General features: G+C 35.0%; 1 protein-coding gene and 1 non-coding gene across 10 annotated transcripts in view; both read left to right on the plus strand.

Annotated features, from left to right (window-relative positions):
• LOC129753543 (protein winged eye-like) overlaps positions 1-18,034 on the plus strand; it is a 531,910-nt gene that overhangs the window by 153,064 nt on the left and 360,812 nt on the right. The gene's annotated exons all lie outside the window — the stretch shown is intronic.
• On the plus strand, positions 10,386-10,458 carry Trnar-acg (transfer RNA arginine (anticodon ACG)). The gene has a single exon. It is a non-coding gene; the product is annotated as a tRNA-Arg (tRNA).

The raw sequence follows: 18,034 nt of genomic DNA on the forward strand, positions 1-18,034 counted from the left end.
TTTGCCATCAAGGGCCGCTTCTTCAACATCAGCATCATCAACGTGCAGAGCCCTCACCTAGGAAGTACCGGTTACGACAAAGACGAATTCTACGCGCAGCTTTAGCGTGAATAAGACTGCTGCCAAAAACATGACGTCAAGATCGTCATCGGGGATTTGAACGCTCAGGTCGGCCAGGAGGAGGAACTCAAACTGACAATTGAAAAGTTCAGCGCGCACCAGCTGACCAACGAAAACGGCCTCAGACTATTAGATTTCGCTGCCTCCAAACGAACGGCCGTACGAAGTACCTTTTTCCAGCACCGCCTCCCACACAAATACACTTGAAGATCACCGTACCAAACGCAATCACAGATCGACCACGTTTTGATAGACTGCCGGCAGACGTTAGGTTCTGTCGAGGCGCCAACATCGAGTCAGACCATTATCTGGTGATGGTGAAGATGCGCCCAAAACTCTCTGAACAACATACGAAACCGACGCCCGCCTTGGTTGAAAATCACACGACTGAAGCAAAGGACGGCAAAGGACGAGCTTGACGAAGCCCCTCTCGAGGACTGTTGAGATAGGACAGCCTTAACGTTTTGAGAAGAATTATGCGAGTTGGGAGGACAGCATAAATTTAATGGCGAGTTGAGAGGACAGCCTTTTTTCCTTGTAGGGGAGAGCCCACTGCGACCAGGAGGACAGCCTAAGTTATTGATTAGAAATCAAGCGAGTCTAGAGGACAGCTTGAAATCGAAAGGCGAGTTAAGCGGACAGCCTGAGCAATTAATAAGGGAACAAGCGAGTTGAGAGGACAGCTTGATATCGAAAGGTGAATTGAGAAGGCAGCCTGAGCAATTAATGAAAAACAAGCGAGTTGAGAGGATAGCTTGAAATCAAAAGGTGAGTTGGTAGGACAGCCAGAGTTATTGATGAGAAATCAAGCGCGTTGTGAGGACAGATTTAAATTGAAAGGCGAGTTGTGAGGACAGCCTGAGTAATTAATGAATAAACAAGCGAGTTTAGGGGACAGCTTGAAATCAAAAGGCAAGTTGAGATGACAGCCTGAGTAATTTAAAAAAAACAAGTGAGTTGAGAGGACAGTTTGAAATCAAGAGTCGAGTTGAGAAGACAGTCTGAGCAATTAATGAAAAAGAGAGGACAGCTTAAAATCGAAGGGCGAGTTGAGAGGACAGCCTGAGTGTTTGATGAAAAAACAAGTAAGTTGAACTGACAGCTTGAAATCGAAAGACGAGTCTAGAGGAAAAGGCTTATATATGAGAAATCAAGCGAGTCGAGATGACAGCTTGAAATCGAAAGGTGAATTGAAAGGACAGCCCAATTCCTAGCGAATTAAAAAAATAGCTTGAAATTCAAACGTGCGTTGAGAGGATAGCCTAAATTACTTTCAAATTGGAAATCTAGGGTATTTAAAAAACAGCTTGAGATAAGAGCCATCTATGAAGCGTTGCGAGATGATAGTTTGAATGAATTGTTCATAATTTAAGTGAGTCAAAAAAACAACTTGGAATTTAAACCGTTTTGAAAAGGTATCTCTTATAATTATTGATCAAGCTTGTTGAGGAAAAGCTTGAGATAAGAGAGTACCGTAATTAGGGGTAAAATTGATCACTTTTTTCAATATTTTTCGATTATTTTTTCTGTTTAGGGGAATGTGGCGGGTTTCGTATTTTTAAAACCAGTACTGGACTTTTATGAACGTAAAACATGATTGCAGAAATTTATTAGACTACTTAAAATTTGATTTAAAAATCGATTTCGTCTTTGTTCAGAATTTTATGCTTTGGGCTAACATTGCACAGTGGTGCAGAACATCAATCTAGCTGTACGAAATTAATAGCGCCCAGGGATGAAGAGGTAGACATTTGATGTCTTCAGCAACATTGTTCAATTTTACAAGGAGCATATTTTAGTATTAAAATTTTTGCCGAGGGGTCCACCGATAGCGAGATAAAAATGCTAACTTTTTTGTTTTTCAAATTAGGGCTTTGATGTCTTCGACAAAGTTGTTTATCTGATCAAAATACATAAGTTTGTTGAATATGTCAAAGTCCTATCACATCACCCTCAGGAGTTACAGTCAAAGTAAAAAAAATCTATTGAAAAAACAGGTTTTTGAACCTGACACGTTGTAGGTTGGATAAAATTGTTCGCTGTCTTTGAAACAAAGTTGTAACAAGCCACGATCTACATTTGTCTCATACATAATGATGGGTTTAGATGTTGCTGAAGCTCTATAGAAAGCATTTAGTGCATTTTATTGGCAATTTTGGAAGGCTCGTCCATCGAAAAGTGCACATTTTCGCAACACCCCCTTTTTTGTGATTATTTTTGATGATAAGCGGAACCATTACCATTAGAAATTAGCGGGGAAATCGGTGGAACTAGTAGAGATTTGAATTATTGGAAATACGCATTTTATGAAAAAGTTACCTATTTTACTTATAGAAAAAACGTTAAAACATTTAATTGATTAATAAAATGTTGCAGTTTTCTTTAATATATTTTGTTTTATTAAAAAGCATTTAAATTCTATTCAAATTTATGACTCAACGAAAAGACAAAAACGAATTGCTTATATATTCAAATTTATGACTCAACGAAAAGACAAAAACGAATTGCTTATAAGATTGGTTGCTTGGATACAGTTACTTGGAACCAGTTGAAGCAGTTATATTGTAATGACAAAATTCTATTATTCATTTAAATAATATCAAATACTAATTTAGTGCTCTACCAAATTTAACAGATAAGTTCCATTTGTTTTTTTTTTAGGTTTAAACGACTTAAAAAATCGAATTTCAATGTCTTTTAATCAAACCAACTATATAAAAGAACACTGCTACGCTTTATTAATCAATTAAATGTCTTAACGTTTTTTTCTATAAGTAAAATAGGTAACTTTTTCATAAAATGTCTATTTTCAAACATTCAAATCTCTACTAGTTCCACCGATTTCCGCACTAATTTCAAATGGAAATGGTTCCGCTTATCATCAAAAATAATCACAAAAAAGGGGGTGTTGCGAAAATGTGCACTTTTCGATGGACGAGCCTTCCAAAATTGCCAATAAAATGCACTAAATGCTTTCTATAGAGCTTCAGCAACATCTAAACCCATCATTATGTATGAGACAAATGTAGATCGTGGCTTGTTACAACTTTGTTTCAAAGACAGCGAACAATTTTATCCAACCTACAACGTGTCAGGTTCAAAAACCTGTTTTTTCAATAGATTTTTTTTACTTTGACTGTAACTCCTGAGGGTGATGTGATAGGACTTTGACATATTCAACAAACTTATGTATTTTGATCAGATAAACAACTTTGTCGAAGACATCAAAGCCCTAATTTGAAAAACAAAAAAGTTAGCATTTTATCTCGCTATCGGTGGACCCCTCGGCAAAAATTTTAATACTAAAATATGCTCCTTGTAAAACTGAACAATGTTGCTGAAGACATCAAATGTCTACCTCTTCATCCCTGGGCGCTATTAATTTCGTACAGCTAGATTGATGTTCTGCACCACTGTGCATTGATCAGTCTCTATTTTGACGGCTTTATCGAGTTTTCTTGATCATAAAGGATACAAAACACCTTCATAATATTTACAAATGCTAGTTTATCAATTTTATCTTGCTTTTTAACGTTTTCTTTTAAAAACATTTATAATTGAAAAAAGTACTGTTATGTTGCATACATTGAGGGGCAAAAATTAAAACAATTGCTAAATTGTTTGAGTTAAAAAATACTTATGAAATTTTACCTTAACATATTCCTCTGCAAGGCCGTGCGAACGGGGGGGGGGGGGGGGGTTTTAGGGGTTTAACCCCCCCCCCCCCCCATGGAGATTTTATTCAAGTAAAATTTTCAACGTAGTAAAGGAAAATTGCTTGGTCTTAAAAGGTGTTAAATTAGTGTTAACAAGATAGTCAGAAATTTTTTTCGCCTCCGGCGGAAATTTGTCTTAACTCATCCTGGACTTGAAATATTTGAATTTTTCCTCTCTTTCTCTTTGTTTCCCTTTTTTTTTTATTTTATTAAATTTGGTCAAAAGTGGTTTCTTTTTATTCTCTGTTTTTAAAAAATAGTAAAAGCGCGCATTTATCTACCAGTGACGGGTAGTAGAAGTAATTTTTTAGAAAGTCACACGTTAGGTTTGGAATCGAATTTGGCTGTGAAATTCTCTCAGCGTTGCCAAATTGTTTGTACTCCATGATCGTTGTTTAAAAGTGCAGGTGTAATAAGTTTTATGATTAACATCATTGTGATTTTGGTTCCTTCGCTGCTAGACTTACGGAGTAAACCCCACTGTGAGATGGGGTATCACTTCACAAATGTATCCTTTTCAAAAATTATTATTACAATTATTTGCATTTTTTGTTTTATTATATTTATGTTTGTTGTTTTAAATATCATTATCTCATATTATTTTACCATAATATGCTCATTTCAAAACATTTTTCTGTATTTATGTTATTCCTTATCATGCAGATCCAATAACTATATAATTTAGAAGGAATGCATCTGGGTATAGCCGGAAGAAACTATTGCAAGCGGAGTGGGTTGCCAACCATTGTAGGTTTCTGAAGGTTGGATGCCTCCCTTCGACGAACCATCGGCCGTGGAAGCCCTAGAAGTAGTTCGAAGGCCAAGCCACACAGACATAGGCAGGACCTTGCTACCGATGGGGAACCCTTACATACATACATACTCATCCTGGACTTGAAATATTTCATTTTACGAAATTACAAATATATATGCCGTTCACGAATTTAAAATATTTTTTTTATTGTAAATTTTGATTTGCAATTCAATCAATATTTCTTATTGAAACTCTAAACCTGACATTAGAAACACTACCTCGTCCTTGGAATGGGTGTTTATTGAGAAGTGTAACGAAACAAATTTAGAGTTTGAAATCAACCATTTTAACACCAAAATGGATTCACCGAATACTAATTTTATACATTAACAGCCATGACTCATGGTGGTCATCAGAATTAGCAAAATAAAATCTAAAACATAGTATCCTCTATTTTATTACAAAAATTTTGATTTACAAAACATCGGACTGAAACGAAATATTTTTCGAAAAACCAATTACAGTTTCAATTTTATTTTGTGTTTCGTGTACTTCTAAATGCTTATTTTCTTGGAAGCCTTTGGAACTATATTTGAAATAAGAAACATATAGTTTCCATTCCATTTTCCGTCCTTTCCAGGACCCAATATTCCAATTGAAACCGACGAAATGTACAAAGCTTGAAATTTTAAACTTTTAAACCTTCGATTAAAAATTTATAAACTTATAAATTTATAAATTTTATTGCTTTCATTTTCATTATATTAATTTTTTTTGTAATCGATCATAATTTTTAAATTATTTTTAGAAAGTTAGAAAATTATTTGAAGTACCTAGCAACTAAAAAGTAAAACTTTAATGCCCAAAGTTAACTTAATTGGTATAAACTCTGTACTTTCAATATAAACAAAAAACTTGGAATTCATCATTTTTATTATTTTATCAATTTTTTATCGATAATTTCCAATCTGTAATTTTTCAGTTAAATTGAACATGTTGTACTTTGAATATACAAAGTTATATTTTGGAACTTCAGAAGTTTGTTACCCCTTTTTATTTTAATAACTGGATGAATTTTAATATACAAAAAAAAAAATTAATTTTTGACTTGAACACTGGCAGTCTTGAAATATTTTTTTTTCCTTTTACAAATAAAATTCAATTATCAAATATTGAATAAATTCTCCCAAGTTCAAAATTGTTTTTTATCCTAATCGAGAATCCACATTTCAAATCGTGATTATTTTTTTTCAATTGAAGAAAGTACAGTGAAATTTTTTAATCAATCCTTTCACTGAAAATGAAGAAAAGAAATGTAAAATAAAATCAACAGTAAATAACAATCATTTTCATTTTTATAACAATTTTAAATCATGGCTGATTTTTAACATGACTTATCATTTATTTGAGAATTCAGATTTTCTTTTTAAATCTGGTGTTATATTTTATTTATTCTCTTTCTATGCATTAATTCTTGTGTCTGAAGCATCTGTCGAAATTTGGATTATCGAATTCATTTTCAAACAAATTTCTAGTTCCAAATAAGGAACATAATTTTGACTTACTGGAAATAGCATTGATTTAATTCATTCTGATTGTATTGAAAATTATGGTTTATTTTATCAGTAGAATTTATAATTTTTTAAGTTTGTGGGCAAATCGTAAGTGAGAAATTGTTTAAAAACCAATTACCTTATTTTTGGTATATTTTGGTATTGTGTGATTTTTAGCTAAATTTTGAATTTTGAAAACGCCCCCCATGGACGGGTCCTTCGCACGGGCCTGCCTCTAGGCCCACCCACAATTTCCATTTTATTTTTTTTGTTCAAAGCTAACCATTTTATAGGGTTTCTATCCATTTGTCTAATACGGGCTTACTCTTGGAAAATGTCCTTATTTTTTTTAATATCAAAAATGTATCTGTAAAAGACTATAAAAAAGCACTATAAATAGTTATACATATACAAAGAAAAAAGTAGTTCTTTCACATTTAACAACCCGTTTGCTTCTAAATGCTTTTTGGTTTCATCGGGAGAGCTGTTTGTTTGCAAGCCTTGGAAAAAGTATATATCTTAAGATTTTGAAATAACTTTTTTACTAAAAGAAAAAATTCGAATACAAACCTAATTTTGTCTATTTGATACTCAATTAATAGGCTTTCAAACGTAGAAAACAGTTTTCAAAAATTCAAACTACAGACTGAGTTATTGATGATAATACTTACTGCAAAAATTTATTGTTGGTCAAAGATACCCCGATGATCAAAGTAACCCCGTTCTACGATACATAATATTCTATTTTCCCACACAAACCTTAAAGTTAAAACTTACTCATGTAAACGTTACTTAAAAAATCTGCAAAAAACATGAATCAGTTTTGAACTTAAACAAAGCTTTTTAGACCCCAGGGTTTGAGAAATTCAGAAATGATCCCAAATCGACTCAGTCTAATGAACCATTCAGTTCAATATTATTCGTTCGTTTTTGTACTTTGCATCAACTTTTTTCCGCCAGCAATATGTGACATTCATTTGCAATCCATTCGCTTATTCATTCAATCAAACGATTGCAAAGAAGCATCGTTTGCTTCAAGAACCACAGGCGGACGTACGGTTGAAAAATCATGATTGATGGAAACGAAATTCATTCATCATCGCATCGAGAGCGTTACATTCAAATCGGGATGACGTTTTTTGTGTGTCTTCACATGGATTATCCTCCACACTTCGTTGCTAACTAAATTCTGCGACACTTTTGATCGGCAAAATGGAACCGGAGTGCATTTTTGAGTCAGTCAATAATACTCGAACATGTTCCGATGACAGATTGGTTGATCCTTCTATCCTGCGAAAAAAAAAACCCGCAAACAAGAACTTAACGCATGGCTTCCAAAAATAACACCAACCAACCTAATTTGGATACACTCATTGTAACCCCCCACAATTTTGAAAGTATCGAATCAGCTGCAAGACAAATTCAAAAGTTGATCGTGTGCAAAAATTGTTTCCATAAACACGCGACTTTTATTTTCGGCTGTCAACGGGAACAGCAAAAAGGAAAATGGTTTGGAAATTTCGACCTTTTAGCACCCCAAAGCGCGAATAAATTCACTGATGCGGAAATATTATTTTGACAAACAACAAACCCGGAGGTCGCGGATAAGGATCGGAAGGGTGGCCAATCAGAATGCAAGGATGTATCGTTGTGACAGGAACTCGTGAAACATGAAGTGATAAACCGGAGTCCCGGTTTTTCAAATCCTTCCAAGCCCGATGTTTATACATATGTGTGTATCTGTACAAAGTATGAATTGGTACAAAAAGTGACACAGTTTATTCTGACAGCTGCCGGTAAGTGGTTGGTATGACATACCGCACAGTTGTATTAATGAATTTGGTGTATAACTTTTGAAGTGCGTAGATTGTATCAAATATTCAGTTTAACGTTTGATGACAAAAACCAAATACAACACATAAATTGACCAGGCTATTGAGAAATTGGCATGCAAAGCATTCTTTTATCCAAGGTGACAACATCTTTGCTTGCGAATCTTATGTGGAGTGGCTAAAAATAAACTGAGATACTTATGCCTTTGCTTTAAAACGGAATTTAAGTTAACTTTTAATTTTAATGACGGTCTTGCCGCTTTTATCGATTTCTGATTTCCAAATACTGAAATACCTGATTTCTGAAAAAGTTTAGTTTTCATCTGTAACAATTTTAACAGCGGCCCTGGAAATCTTAAAGAAACTTCAACTTTTTTCATTGCAAAACGTCGTAAAGGGTGATACGGTCAAAATTTGGTCAAGGGAAAACGCGTGTAAATCGGTGAAATCGTTTATTTAAAAAATGAAATTAAATTTCTTTTTCAAGTTTAATTTGTATAAAATTCAGGAAAAATATTCAGTTAGGCTTCCGCTTTTCCAAATCCGAATTGCCTTACGCTAACCTCTGCCATCAGATTTTGTACAGCCACCTTGTCAACATTCTTCGCAGCAGAATGCCAGTTTGCTTTGAACTGCTGCTCGTCCTTAGCAGTTTTTTTTTTTGGTCTTCTTTAGGTTTCGCTTGACAATAGCTCAGTATTTCTCAATTGCGCGGAGCTCTGGCGTGTTGGGAGGGTTCTTGTCCTTGGGAACCACCTGCACGTTGTTGGCGGCGTACCACTCCATGGACTTTTTACCGTAATGGCAAGATGCCAAATCCGGCCAAAACAGTACGGAACAACCGTGTTTCTTCAGGAAAGGCAGCAGACGTTTATTCAAACACTCTTTCACGTAAATTTCTTGGTGGACAGTCCCGGAAGCTATGAAAATGCTGCTTTTCAAGCCACAGGTACAGATGGCTTGCCAAACCAGATATTTCTTCGAGAACTTTGACAGTTTCATGTGCTTGAAAATATCTGCTACCTTTCCCCTTCCTTTTACCGTAAAAAACTCCTGTCCCGGAAGCTGCTTGTAGTCGGCTTTGACGTAGGTTTCGTCGTCCATTACCACGCAGACAAACTTCGTCAGCATCGTCGTGTTCAGCCTTCGGGATCGCGCTTTGGCCGTCGTATTTTGTTTATCATCGCGATTTGGAGTCACTACCTTCTTGTAAGTCGATAGTCTGGCTCGATTTTTGGCTCGATGCACGGTTGTAGACGATACACCCAGCTTATTTGCGGCATCTCGGAGAGAGACGTTAGGGTTTCGCTTGAAACTACCGGCAACTCTCTTTGTCGTCTCATTACATTTGTAACGTTTGATTTGGCAACTTTTAGCGATTTTGCCAGCTTTGCGTGCGGTTAGCTCGGATTTTCGCGATGCGCGAGCAAAATTTCGATGCGCTGCTCTTCTTCCTTGGACGGCATTTTGACAACTGTCGAGTGAATTCCAAAATAAAAATAGGAGCAACATTCTACACACACACACACACACACACACCTTCAAAATGAGGCGTGTTCAGGTTTTTTAAATGTAAAATTGAAAGAAATACGTCAAGTTGATATTGACCAAATTTTGACCGTATCACCCTTTCGTAGTAAGTTATTCTTCTGTTTAATTTTTTTTTCAATTTCTAACCTATCTAGGTATAAGGTATGAGGAAGCTCACAACACTAATTAAAAAAATGACAATCCACGGTCCAAAAATAGTTTTTGTTAATAGAAACTGACAATCTTACATCTAGGTACTTATTTATATTTAGGTATACCTATATGATTTTATGATCCAATCTGTAGTAAATAGTCCTCGAGGTGAAAAGCAGCAAAAGCCAACAGCAGCTGATTGTTGACCATCAAAGTTAATTATTAATTTAATTACCCAACTGGATGCAGCAGGGCTGTTCCACCGCACAAGTTTCCAGCTTTCGTTATTGCAGATGCGTCATTTAGTATGCACGCGCCAATTGCAGCACAACATTTTCCAATTGGAACAGCCACCGGTCGTTTTCGGTATAGCCAAAATGCAATTTCGATTCGGTAGCCCAAGGGAATGGAAAAACGGGTATTTTTCCTTCGTATAATCGATACTGAACTGCAGGAGCTGCAAGTGCATCGAGTCTCGAAAAACTAAAAAGCATTGCCACTGCACCGACCAAATTGAGAAAATTGCCCTGAAGCTGTAAATCGGTGCATTTTAAAGTGCCGAACGTTTTCCACCGATGCATGATGCTGCTTTTATTTGGATAGGGTAGTTTGAAAGTTTGAAAGTCCCTCCGTACCTACCACAGTAGGTGACCGAATTTGTATGCCTGTTCCCTTTATTTAACTCAAAGTTCAATGTGAAATAAAGGAATTATTAAAAGTACATAGAGGTCCTGTGGCGCAATGGATAACGCGTCTGACTACGGATCAGAAGATTCCAGGTTCGACTCCTGGCAGGATCGATATTTTTTGAAGGGTTGACAAGAAGCGTTTGAATCTCATGCGGATGCCTAATTTTCTTTCATTTCGTGTAAACACATTTCCGGAAGACACTTCAATTAAATAGAAGTAAAAATTTCAATGGGAACTGATTCGATCAAATCCGGCATTGGCAGTCTCAATTAGCTAAAACCATCCCTTTCCATTCATTTCAGATGGACCGAGTATGTTGTTTTGAGGAAAAAAACATTTTCCCCCTAGGTACCTAGTAAGACCGTTTTGAGAGGCAGATCATCAACCCGGATGAAGCTGGGTTGCAATTGTTCAGTTCAGTTTTGTTGAATGCTATCCTTGAATGGATGCAGAGAGCAGAAAAAAGTTCAAGGGCTTTTTGGGAAATCCTGAGACTTTATTGTGCGTTACACATCTGGAAAGGAAAAAGTAGGGACGAATGCATTCAAGTGAAATCATTAATAATGTTTTGGTTCCTTACTTTCTTTTGAGGGAAAGTTACTCAGATCATTGGATTATATAATGTGAAATATAGATCGTTGAATATTTCATCAATATAAATAAATTTTTGATGCACTTAAATAAAATCCGTTGTCCTTCCCGAGCAGACTTTTATGGCAAAATTATAGCAAATTTTGCTATCACGCCCTGAGAGTTGAATTTGCTCTCATTATGCTTGACATAAGGTGGTACACAGCAAAAATGAGAGCAAAAATTTTCATACTTGGTTAGCAAAGTGATACCAAATTTTGCTAAAACTGAGAGCCTAATTACACCTCATTTACCGAGAGCTTGGAGAGCACAACGATGCCAATATAAGGTATCACGTATTTTCAAATGATAGCAAAATTAAACATCGTTATGCTCTCAAATCTTTCGAAAATTGAGGTGTAGCTAAGGTCTCAGTTTCAGCAAATTTTGTACCATGTTGCTAACCACGTCAACCAAGTTATGTCAAGCTAAATAAGACTAAATTTTACTCTGAAGGCGTGATAGCAAAGTTTGCTATAATTTGTCTTACAAGTCCGCTCAGGGTTTACCGCACAACAGGATATATGCATATTATGTATATATCGAGGCTTTATGATGCATCCCACGAAAGTACCGTAACTCTGTATAGCAGTGACTGAGTCAAAACATAAAATTAACCATGGTTCACTTACTCACCTGCATTTCCATTTGAATATTGAAATTCCTCATTTAATCCCTATACCTATCCGCGGCACCTTTCATTTCTCAAAACTTGCCATTTCTGAATATCCAACCAGATAATAACAGTCGCTGGGGATCGGAGACTCTTGGTCTTACAAAGAATTAAAGTTCAACATATCTAAAAAAAAACAAATGAAAAGGGGGTTAATGATTTGAAAAAATAGTTAAAATGGCTTTGAGTAATAAAAAAAGTAACCCGTTAAACAGTACAGTTTCATTGTCTAATTCGAAATTACTTTGGAAATTTGAATAGAAGTTAATTATTCTAAAAACACATTTTAAACTTCTATGTGTAGACGACCCACAGAGTTTGAATAAGGAATACATTCTGTGTATTATTTTGTTTAATTCGCATTAATTTTGAGTATACATTCAGGCGTTTTTAACATGTTCGTAAAACAATTTAAAATTCGTTTTAACTAAGGTGATAACAATATTCAAAATTCTCTGATTGGGTGACAATTTTTACGTACTCGGAGAATTTGGAGTATTGTAAACACCTTCCTAAAACTTTAGGAATAATTTAAAATTCGTTCTAATTAAGTGATTACAATATCCAAAATTCTCTTACTAGGTGACAACTTTCACTCAAATGAATAATTTTGAATATTGTCATAATCTTCCTAAAATTTTAAGAAAATGATTAAAATATTCAAAACTATACGATTAGGTGAAAAGTGTCAGTCAGAGAATTTTGAATATTGTAACACCCTACTTAAAACTAAATGTAAATATTTTTAAAATGGGCTTAATTTAAACGCCTGAATGTATACTTTATCGAACTCCTATCGTTATCCTTTTGACATCATTTCCTTATTTTTGCAGCTTAAACCGGAGTGATTTGTTCACATATCTGCCGTATATATTTCTCAGAATCAGATTCGGTCAAGGGCTCCTTATCTGGAAAAGATTTCAAAGTACCTACATAAATAATAGGACAGGGAAACAGCATTTTTGATATCGAAGTGTTAATCTTTTAATAAATGATTTTGGATAATTTTGGTGTTCTGAATTCGAAAAAAAATGTCTGTTTAAAAGTTTAAAAATTATTCATTTTTGATTAAAATCAATCATTTATAACTCATGAACTAATAAACCAAAATCTAAAATCAAATATGGGATCTTTCAATCATTTTTTTTAATGAAAAACTCAGAATTAAGCTTGATATTCTTGTCTCAGAGATACGATGCTTTTAAAAAAAATTAATTCCACAATTCTAAGGAAATTTAATAGATACAATTTAAATTATTTCAGATATTACCTTAAGACGTATTTGAGTGTTTGGTTTTGAAGATTGCGAACTCATTTAAGTACACCTTTTTTGAAGTTAATAAAACGTTTTGACCTAAGCTTTAAAAGATATCTATAATTTCCATTGGTTAAATTTCCTTAGAACGCTTAAAAACGAAGAAAAATACAGAAAAATCGTGGTCTTCGAGAAAGTTGATCATTGAATTAAAATCTATACGTTCTCTATCTCTTTTCCAAAAATGTAAAGCTGGTAGAAAAAAAATACAAATTTGAATTCAGTGTCCCTAAAATAGTCAAAATCAGGATTTGAATGCTTGGGAATCCAGAAACTGCCTTGTGCAGTTGAGAATAAAAATAAACTTACCGCGATTGTATGGCTTCAACAAGACTAGGGCAGCGCCGTTGATCATGCGAGGATGGCCTTCTTTTTCATTCTGAAACCGGATATGGAGAATCTAGTATTCGTTCCACGGAACCTTGATCATATTTTTGTACTGAGGCTTATCACAGCTTTTGGCCAGTGAACAAAGAATGACTTGATGTCCGACAATGATTATGCAGGCTTCGTGAATACCGTCCACTAATACTTCGACGAGTAGGGACTGCTTTGGCACATCCTGCCAATAGGTCTTGCGTCATTGATACCGTCGACGAGTGCATCTGAGATTTTAACTTCCGACATTTTTAAATATATTGAGAGAACTCTTGAAACGCTGGAAAATAAAACTTTATCAACTTGTGCGAAGAAACAGCCGGCCAAAGTAGCCATCTGCAATGGAAATAAAACGTTTTGAACTTACCTACTTGTAGCTAAAGGATACTTCCAACTCCGATGTTGTTTTTAAACCGGTCGGCTTTTTCCCGGAGTACGCCGTACACCGACTCCGGAAGATGGTCTTGGCTCCTTAAACCTGAAGTTATCAACCGTTTCAAATAACATAAATTATAAAAAGTATTTGAAAATAAATTGTAAAGAAATATGCACAAAATTTCAATTCGATGATAAACCAACGATGTTTTGGAACATGGTGAGGAATAGTTGAAAGATCAATCCAGAATCAGTTCAAGAATTTAAAATTCTTCTTAACAACGGGGGAATCTAAATGGAAGTACTTTGAAAGAATTTTTAATTCTGTGAGCAGTTCAAAATTTGTCTGTCAACTATTTTCCACTGTTTAAAAATTCTTATAACGTACACCAACAGCTGACCTTCCGGTGTCATCATCAAACTCTTGGTGCAAATCAGTAGATTGATAAACTCTTACCTGTATGATTGAGCGCAAGGGCATGTTTACAGTCTAAAGTCCAGATTACCTCTCGCCAATATCATGTTGCCGCCAATCTTGTTGTTTTATGTGCAATCGAACACCCACACACAAAACGGAAGAGCAAACTGTATAAATAAAAATATGTTAATTAAGAAGGTAATATCGTTCCTTCGGAGCAACTGGAATACAAACCAATTTTCGTTAGCTGTTGTCTGTGTGCTGACTTTACTCGCAAACATTTTCACAACATCATTCCAGTCCCGGACCGCGCAATACTCCAAGAAGATTTCATCCATTTGAATGAATTTTGTCGCAACTTTTTGACGGCATAGCTGGAGTTGGAATCCAGATGGGCATCTAAGAAGAGGCATAGTACAGTCGCTGAAATCCGCACAGTTGACTAAAAACTTGGCTGGCAGCAAATGAAGACGATGGTTCCGGGCCGCCAGCAGTGGGGATCTTTTATCCCAGCTCTATGCGTCGGTCATTCGGCGCCGGACCCTTGAGTAGGAAGGTAAAACTGGAGCTCCCAGATCACCAAAAACTCGTTTAAAACTGAGGAACAATTTAACACTGGTTTCACAACATAAACAAAAACAACTACCGCACAAAATGACAACTCAGGTTTTATGCACTGGAATGATTCATCATCTTTTTTTTTGATTGTATAAGGCATTTCCCGTCTTGTCAACCTAAGGCTGATGTCATGCTGAAGCAACTAGCAACGCGACCTACAACGCAACGTTCACACGACTAACCAGCTCTCATTTGATCTCCATGGAAATCGCGCAGGCCTGTCATACTGGTCGCTTTGTATAGCGCGACCAATCTGATGCCAATGTGTTTTGTAGCGCGACTAGTAGGAAATCCAATAGGAATATTGTTTTTTCTCGATTTGAAGCAGTGATTCCGGGTTTTAAGCACAATAGTACGAAGATCTGTCCGAACTTGTGATAATAAACTAAAAAATATCTTAATCGGCGAGAAAATTTTCATGAATTCTTAGTTCCGGCAAAAAAACAAGGAATTTTGTCGGTTCAAATTTCGGCATTCTTGCAATCCGGGTCGTGATTTGATGAGTTTTTGATGGCTCCCGAAAGAAAGGAGACGATTCAAAGCATTATCAGATGTAGAGAAGTGATGATTTGTAGGGAATTTCAAAGTCACAGGTCGCGCCAGCATGACATACTAATGCGTTGCAACGCAATCTTATTGGAACGTTGCGTTGCGTTGCGTTGCTAGTTGCTTCAGCATGACATCAGCCTAACAGCTGATTTCTCATGTTTACAATTTTCGGCATTTGGTGGTAGGGTAAAAATAACAACAACACTACGCATGTTCAATGGTCTGATAGTAACGAAACCAAATTGGCAGTGCAATAGTAATGGTTATGCAAAATTCTTAATTTTTTAAACTAGCCTAAATTAAAAAATTGTAGAAATGACATACTTTGAAGGTAATGTTGATGTTATGTGATGTTAATTTGAATAAATTATATCTTTTGAAGAAATAATTTAACAGTGCTAATCTCCCAAATTCAAAATGGCGATCAGTAGGTGTTTACATTTTTCAAAACAAAAACAAAATGCTACCCTACCACCATCTGTCTCAGGAAATACTACTCTAATTATTATAATAAAATTTAAAATATCAAGAAATAGTTTAGGTAAAATATTAATTTCGGGAAATTTAACAAGGCGTTTGAGGATTTTTGAAAAAATAAATTTTGGTTTTTGAATATTGCGTCCATTTTTTTAAAATAAATACAAAGTTTCAAAAATCTAGTCATTTACGTTCCTGTTCATGGACATGAATGGATTTTTAATTTTTTTAATTGAAAAAGTAATCTTCCTAAATGGTCCAGGTCAAATTAACCCGCGCTCATTGAAGTCATCAGTATCATTACCAATTTACTGACTGAAGAATTAAGATCTTTGACAAACCTAATATTAGACTTTCAGAAAATTGATTTGCAATATAAATATCTCAAAGATGCCCAGTTTGTTATCAATTTCTATAATAGTAAATGAATACATTCTTTATCCAATTATGCTATAATTTTGATTTCAGATTTGTATTGTGTTAAAATGTTGCCTTATTTTGTTATCGGATTAGTTATACAGCAAATGATGCTATAAATTGGCCTCGGGTTTAAATTTTGTAAGAAAAAAATTGACACCTCTGTAATGCCTTAATTTGCTATCAAATTAAATTCTATACCTAAATTTGCTGACTGTTTGCTGTTGATACCAAAATGTGGTTTCAGATTGCTGTCAAATAAATATTTCTGATAGCTTAATTATGCCTAATTTAGCTTTCGTGCAAAACTTAACATCAAAATATGCTATAAGTTTGCTGTTAACACCATATTATGGTCTCAGTTTGCTATCAATTTGGGCATCAAAGTCTGCTCGGGTTTGCTTTTTAAAGCATACAATACATCTTCGGGAAAGTATTTTCGCTACGTCACATCATCCAACTCAGTTATGCCAAACACATTCATGCCATTTATCACGCGAAGCTCCGTCCTCGGAAGATTAGAAATTGAAATAAACGGCAGTTTAACAGCTTTCTTGCTGTTTCAGTTTCCAATCGATATATTCACGGAAAAAAAATGCGTTGCTAATCCAAAGACGTTGTCATGATTATTTTACCATTTCTGCGTTATAGTATTTTCAACCACGCAAATTATAACATCAATTTTGTAAAAGTGCACATGAAACATTATTGAAGTTACTATGTACCTGGTAATTTTCGATAACTGTCAATGTTTGTTGTCGAAAATAATATGGTCATGATGATTTCATCATAATTTCTATTACAACTAGCGTCCGCATAGTAATTTAGACATTGTGGCACCAATTCATATCAACAAAATACTACGCACATGGTACTTTTGAGAACAAAACATATTTGACTCAAAAACATCAGTGCGTATGATAATTTTACTAGGAAAACATTCTTCTTGTTTATACTAATTCAGGTTCATTAATCATCAGACCCGTGAGTAAACAAACACGTTTTGAGCTGCCTTCAAGTTTCATAACTTTGAAAATCTTTCCAGAGCATCGAGAGAACACACTAACATTGACCGACGTGAGTCGGAAGTGAGGATTTAAAAGTTTTAAATAATGTTTTAATGCATGCATTCAAATAAACAAACAAACATACATAGTAATTTTACTATTTAAATCAAGCTCCTCGCGCATATTAATCTTTATCATAACACATACTAGTTTCATCATCAAACATATCAATTTTACTAGGCACGAAGTAAAACAATGCATTATTTCATTGACAATTTTACTAAAACGCAGTCGAATTTACTATGCGCAGCCAAATTGAGCACATGGTAAAATAGCTATGCGTAAGGTATTATAAACAACAAAACATACTTGACTCAAAAATATGGTTGCCTGTTGTTCATTTAAACCACAGATTTAGTAGTTTTACCATGCTTTTTTTGTGTGTTCGCACTTTGAGAAGAACGCTGGCTTTCTTGAGGCTTGAGAAGCTGTAGAGAGTGGTTTATAATGCTTATTTTATTTCAAACAACTTCTTTTACATCAAATTTGTTTGTGTTTATAATTGTTATTTAATCGAAACATCCAATCTGCTTTTCATTTTTCTAATAAACATATTACACTAGGGCAATGTTTACCGCAGTTTTTTTTTAGATTTTTGCTGGAATTCGAATCATATATAACATTTTGTCTATCACCTCAAACTGATCAGATTTGAGTAAATTCAATTCAATCGATAACTGATAAACACGCTATGGTTGGGAATAGGAGCGGTTACCTTCGACTGTTCGACCTATCTCCAACAATGACCGTCTTCTCGGCTCGGGAATCT

Source organism: Uranotaenia lowii, chromosome 3, assembly GCF_029784155.1.
Source record: "Uranotaenia lowii strain MFRU-FL chromosome 3, ASM2978415v1, whole genome shotgun sequence".
In the NCBI taxonomy this organism is placed as follows: Eukaryota; Metazoa; Arthropoda; class Insecta; order Diptera; family Culicidae; genus Uranotaenia; species Uranotaenia lowii.